We start from the raw sequence: 7,058 nt of genomic DNA, 5'->3' as shown, positions 1-7,058 counted from the left end.
GTGCAGCACTCCCACAACATGCGCAAAAACACATATTCACACACACGCCCACACATCGCAAGTCATCTGAACCTTGCTCACCCAAAACCACGGCTGTACCTCTGCTCAGCTCTGATTTGACTCATTAATGAGCGACGGGATTCGGTTGAATCATCAATCTGCCATTACGCACATTTACGTGTATATACTTCCACATTTTCCTACGGGGTGTCACAGATGTTTTCGGAGATGGATCTGTCGGATGGGGAGTGGAGACATACTTATCAGTGTGTTGTCCTCGATAAGGCCGGGAAGATTTGTAATGGTTGCGGTCGGTCAGTCCTGGATGTGTGCATATGTTTGTGTGTGTGTGTGTGTCTCTCTCTCCTATTCTCTGACCTCTTCTTGGCCGAGTAAAGTAGGAGGAAGAAAAGAATGGCCTTGACAGTGTGAGAGGAGGGGTGAGATGTAGAATCAGAAGAACTAAGAAGAAGGAAAGCGTTGTTTCTCGCCTGCTTATTTCTTCTCCTCCACCCCTTGCTGTCATTTTCTCTCACTCTCTTTGTCGGACACCTACTCCCTAAATCTCACCAATGGCCTGCGTGCCCTTGTAAATAACTGTACAGTAAGACTAGAGAGAGAGTAGGGTTAGAAAAAAAAAGGGGGGGGGGGAAGAAAAGTGGTGAACTTAGGGTGCACTCTTACTGTAAAATGAAATGATGCATTAGGAAAAGAATAAGATAATATAACCTGGACTGTGTATTCAGTGCAAGTCGTTTTTTTATGGTTATAGTAATTTTTTTCATCATATCGTAAAGCATGCTATTAATATAGTTTGATGTAATTTGGAGGGTTTAAAGGTTTAGCTATCTTCCAGCAGAAATCACTGACGAAATCGGATCTAGTCTTTAACTTTTGAGGATATTTGTGTTATCATTTTTCCCCCAATTAACATCTCTGTCCCTCGTTAACAAGTGGTGCAGTGTGCCTTTGTCTGAGTTCTGCTTATCCAATTCAGGGTCGTAGAGGGAGCTGGAACCTATCCCAGCTGTCACTGGGCAAGATGCAAGTGGTGAACAGCCTGCAGATGTGGTTGCACACACGCTTGCGCTAAAACACCAAGTAGGTGTGCAAGAGCAGTGAATGCTGCTGTGGGCAATTATTAACAGGAAAACACCACCACTACTCCCAGACAATTTTTGGCTATTTTCATCCTTTTCCTTGCAGATCACTTCAAGTTCTGGGATATTTTTAGACAATGGCGAGGGTCACTCCAAACTCTTCAGCTTGTGTTTCTTGAACTGCTTATAAGTTAGAGGTCTGCTTTGGATCAGTGCCCGCCGTTGTACAAGTCAGGGTCTTTTCAGTTTCTCTGTCTTGACTCAATGCTTGATATTTGTAGCCCAAACTTGCTTATGGGCTCTTTTATTTCCTTCTATCTGCGTTTTCTGTGCCTCTGGCTTCCTCAAAAAAAGATATTATCATCTGCTCCTTTTTCTTCAAAAGAAGAAAAACTATTTGCAACTGAAAGAAAGAAAGAAAAAAAGAGAGTGCTCAGTTTGAACTTAAACCTAAAGCACTTGTTCAAACAACTGAAGATACTACTTTCACATTTATGATTAGCCTCCAGATAAAGCTAAGCTGGCTTCTATGACTGTGCCATGTTCCAAAGTTTTGTGCACTAATGCTGCAGAGTGGACAACCACCACTCCACTCCTGCAGCTCTCGTGCACTTGTGAGGATTTTCAGCCCAGCAAATGTTCAGTTTTATTGAAAAGTTTGCTCTTCATAGATTCAGACTGTCAAGCTTTGGAAAACTGCATCCCTGGTTATCCATTAATATGTGTTAATAGCTTTTCCCTTCGTTTTAGGAGTTAGCAAACTTTATTTCAAATCGGCAGTAAGTTCTTAATGGAGCCCATGTTTGATAAGCTTTGCCACAAGACTCAGATAATTAAGCAGTCTGTCCTAAGGAGCTGATTTAGTTTGGCGCATACATAAATAACAAGACCACGGCCCACTGCAACTGACCCATACATGAAATTTTGATGTATTTCATGATATGAAGAGACAATTACTAATATGGCTCTGTGGCACCTTATGTGGTCTTCTGCTGTTGTAGCCCCTTTTCTTCAATATTCACTTTGTTGTGCGTTCAGAGAAGCTCATCTGCATATTCTGTAAACCCTCTGAGATGTTTTTGTGGAGAAAATCACAGTCGATCCACCAACAACCATGCCAAGTTCAAAATTATTAAATTCATCTTTCTATCCCATTCTGATGCTCAGTTTGAGCTTCAAATCGAAATCTAGCAAGTTGCTAGCTAAATATATGCGTTTAAACAGTTGTACCTAATGAAGTGGCCATATTTTGTGAAGTGATTCAGCTGTTAGACATGTTTGTTTGTTTTTTTTCCCCCATAATTAGTTTTATCTATCCTGAGAAAAATTTACTTAAAGACTCCAGAAAAGGTTGACCGCTTAAAACCTCTGTGGGAAGCTTTTGGTAGCACAAAAGGTTTTTACAGTACACTGTATGTATGAAGTATTTGTATGGCAAGTTATCACCACCTGCACTCTCTCCACTGCAAACCTCTCTGGCCTTTGGGTGACATGATAAGCGCAGGCCTCATTAGCCTTTTTAACTGGTCCAGCACAGTTGCACTGGGCTGGTCTGTGGGCTGGCTACATGCCAGGCTAAAGTAAACTAACCCAGTGGAAACACTGTACAGGCTGACCAACAGATCACAGAGTGCAAAGACTCTATTTGATGGGAAATTAATCAGAATTTATGGTATAATTTTGGCAAAACTACTCCTTCAGTTTAAAAATCTCCTGTCTGACTATTCTTAGACTTGCTCTCTGTATAAAATTTACATCTTTAAAAAAAAGTTACCCCAGGAATCCTTCTCTAAACACATCTACTCCCTCCATTTGACAGCTTGATGGCCTTATGCCCACAAAACTTTAACTGTCTCCTCAGTGTTAAATCATTTAAAAAACACTTATTCATTAGCTATTCAAGCAAATCTTTTTATTCCCAGACTGATGTGAAAAAGAGAGCAATTACAAAGTTTTTGCAATCTTTATGATTCACTGTGTTTGTCTTGTTTTTGTTGCCTACAAAGTATTTTTTTTATTTGCTTTTCTCATTAATGCTTGGAGTTTTACACTGATGCCTTGAGAGTGACTTGTCAAATGCAGCTTTTACTTTTTGGTCAGCGCGTTCTCAGGCCTGCATGTGTGAATTAGACGGTTTGTGCATGTGCGTCGAGGCGTCTATAGTTTTTGAGAAATCCATCAAAGCTTATCATTATAAGTAAACATGACAGAGTGGACAAAATGTCTTGTGCGCCGCCAGACCTGCTATCTAACCACAGGCCATATCTGCGATGATGGACTGATGTGGCGCTGGCTCGGACTAACCAGAGTCTGAGTGTGAGAGTGGGAGTGCATGTATGACATACACACACAGGAGAACACACACATCAAAAGGCTACGCATAGCTCATGTTACCTTATATCTTTTTTTGCCTCTCAAAGGAATATTACCTTTGCCGTACATGAAAACTTGACTTATCGCACAGTCACAAATGGGCAGACTTGGTCATAACTCATATAGGAATTTATAGCTGTTATTTATTGGCCGGTGTTTACTGGGGCTCATAGTTTTATACCTATAAGCTGAGCAGAGACAGCAATTTTTCTTCCAGATACTGATCGTTACTGTGCAGGACGAGCCTCTTTTTATGGCAGATGAGATCAGAGGAGAGTTAAGGAGATTTATTAGTAATGCTAGCTAATAGTCCATGATCTCTGCTCATTATTGTGGTTTCACTATGTGTTAGAACACAGACAGCTGCTCCCACAACTAACAGTATGTCAAGGAAGGTTATTAAAAATCCTAAATAATTTGTAAAATTCACAATTTCAGTTTTCAGAGCTTTTTTTGTTTGTTTTTTCATTTGCCCAAGGTAAGGTTCCTTGCATTTGTTTGCGTGTGTGCGCAAGTGCTGAGGTCAACCTGTGTGTTCCTCTAGTTGTTACAACACCACTGATAAGCAGAGTAAACAACCATGCACTGTTTGCTCCCCTGCCACGGTCACATGATCGAGAACTCTGATGATAGAGAGAGTGTGTATGTATGTGTGACTGGAAGGGGTAATATTCTGTTTTGCTCCCATCTTTCCTTAAAGTTTCAGGCACTGTCTGCACCGTATTAAAGGTGTAGCTCCTGTGCTGTCTGGATGGCTAGCTTTAAGAACCAAGACCCCAGCTTTGATAACCTTTCCCCTGCTGTTCAGTTCCCGGGTCGAAGGTCATGGCTGCAGAGCCTCAGCTGACTTGGCAGATTGACAGTAGGTGTAGTGGCACTGGATGGTATACAGTATAGTGCGGTTTTAAGCCATATCTCCATCACCCGCATTCTCCTCTTTGTCTTTGCTTACTGGACTTTGTTGGTGGCTAGTATGTGTGCAAGCAGAGGCTGCATGTGTGTGTTTGTCTGTGTGAGGGGTCATTAACCTCATAGTAGCCTATAGGTGGTCTTTCAATCACTCTGGACTGTCCTAGACCACCAAAGGAGTGGTGAGTGCCTCAATTACATCTAAACAACTTGCAATGACTCATACAATGTTATCATTATTATTTTAATTATAATATTTCAGCTCTATCGGTCTATAGATTACCCCGCCTAACACTGGCTTGTACCATTATAAATCCATTACCAATGTGTTACCACTTCCTAGAGATAACCAAGTCAAAATACAAAAGTATCTGCTAAAGTCTATTAATTGTTGCAGTAAAACTTAAATTACCTTAAAGACTAATTGTAAAATAAGCAGTTTGTCTGTGTATCCTGCTGTGCTTAAACCTGAGCTTGTATAGCTAGCTGGAAGAATGAGTAATTATGCTAAGCTAAGCTGACAAGCCACATAGGTACTAGCTTCATAATTACAATTACAAACAGAATAATTTCATTTAAAAGGTGGCTTTAGTACTTTTTTAACCACTAGGCTGTTGGTAACATGTGTTTGCTACTGTTTGCTCGCCTTTAAATCAACATCCTCACTGCTAACAGGTCTGGCAAACATTAGCTTCAGTAATAATTTGGCTAGGTAACTTTTAAACTTAGCAGATAATGGGACAAAATATTAATTAATCTACATAAAATATATTTAAAAATTGCAATATAATAACTCAAAAAATTTTAAATTACATATCTCTAAATTTAGACTTAGACGTAACAGGAAATTCCAAGATACTCAGCCAAGAAGTCAGAATTTCAAGTTATGTACCTCGAAATAACTCAAAATTTAGAGTTACACATCCTGACATTTTATGTTGAAATTTCAGGTTGCATACCTTGAAATTAGAATTTAATAATGCAAATTTTTCAGTTGCACATTCCAAAATTTAAACTTACTCAGTAGAAACTAAGTTACATTTTTTAGATATGGATCTTAAATTTGTAACTTCTTCAGCTGTAACTGGATACTAAGTCAGTAACTGAAAGTTTTGAAATAGCTAACTCAAATTTTTGAATAAAGCAAAAACTGTCACATTCATGAGCTTTGTTTCAGCAGACTCTTGAAAGAAAAGTCATGATATCTTCCTCATTCTGAGCATTTTTTGTGTCAGCCTCATGTAAATCTGTCAAAGCTGTTAGCTGCTTGTATAGGGGACCCTAAATTATACTTACACAGCATTTTTTTTAGCTTCCTAACTAACAGCTAATTGGTTTATGGTACAACAATGTCAGCATTCTTACATCTTCCCATAAACTTCAAGATAAAAATTCACATTTTTTTTACACACTTAAGATCATTATATTACACGCCACACACATCTCCATCAGTTATCATTTGTGTGACATATCCTTTTCCCAGTGTTTAGGTTTTGTGTCTTCTTGATGCTATGCCGTACTTGACATTATCAGCGGCTGTAGTCTAAGCTAGAAGTGTGACGTCCAAGCAAAATGATTCAAAATCGCTCCAAGGCCTGCGCTGGTTCCGACCTTTGTGCCTACAACTGTTTGAAAAGATAGAAGCAAGATATTATCTTTGTTTTCTCTGACTTTGTAAAACAGTGCACAACAAATCTGTTTCATTTTAACCCCACACACATGAACCTTAACATATACCATGCCCTAACAATGTGCCCATCCTCAGAGATTGTGTATTTTTGTATGTATGTGTGTGTAACTTTAAAGTAATTTTAACTTTAAGAAAGCACACACTGTAATAATACCAAGCTGTTTGCTGACTCTGATGTAAGAGTACCGTAAAAATTCTAATATCAGAGGCTGAAATGAAACTACCTGTCTACTGTACAGATCTTATATGACTGTATGGACAGAATTAGACTTGTATTATAGCTCTGTCTGTGAAGCACATCTTGAAAACATTACTCTGTAAAGAGTCAAAAGTTTACTTCTGGACATCCTTGGCTTTTTTAGTGCTTAAAATTCTGACAGTATGCTTGTGAGTCTTCTTCCATTTTGCTTCCTTTCTCTCTTTTGATTCGACATCAGGAAAGAAAAAGAGAGAAAACAAGAGACATAGATGTTAATCCATCATTTAAAAAGTAGGAAAATTAAGAGAAAGATTCCAATCAGAAAGCCTCATTCATAGACAGTGTATACGCAGATGGTGGGCAATATTTTGAGCTGTACTATATCTGAGTCACAAGAAGCTTTTGATGGCCCTGCAAGGGGACGATGATACCCAGAGCCACAGGGTCCCTGCCAACACAAATCCTGCTCCCCTCCACCCCCCACAATCCTTTGCTTCTGAGAAGAGGAGGGGGTGGAAGTAGATGAGTGGGTTGATGAGAGGCTGAACAGGCCGGAGGAGGGACACACAGGCGCCATGGCGATCCCTAAGACAACTTATCTCGTCTCTCACAATGATAGCGCCTGTCAAAATAACTGCCAAGATACACAGCCAGGCAGGAACTGGTCAACTCACAGGCCGTCCAATCATGAGGGCCTTCTCGCTGGGGTCCCACCTTAGAGGGCTCTCTGGGACTACAAGCAAACGTTATCTCTGTCTCATTGCTCACTAATAACTCAGACAGGTTG

Source organism: Mchenga conophoros, linkage group LG15, assembly GCF_057382185.1.
Source record: "Mchenga conophoros isolate Kocher_MC1m ecotype Shallow Benthic linkage group LG15, M_conophoros_male_GT1.1, whole genome shotgun sequence".
In the NCBI taxonomy this organism is placed as follows: Eukaryota; Metazoa; Chordata; class Actinopteri; order Cichliformes; family Cichlidae; genus Mchenga; species Mchenga conophoros.
The sequence above is the reverse complement of the archived record's forward strand: the minus strand, read 5'-3'. Positions refer to the sequence as shown.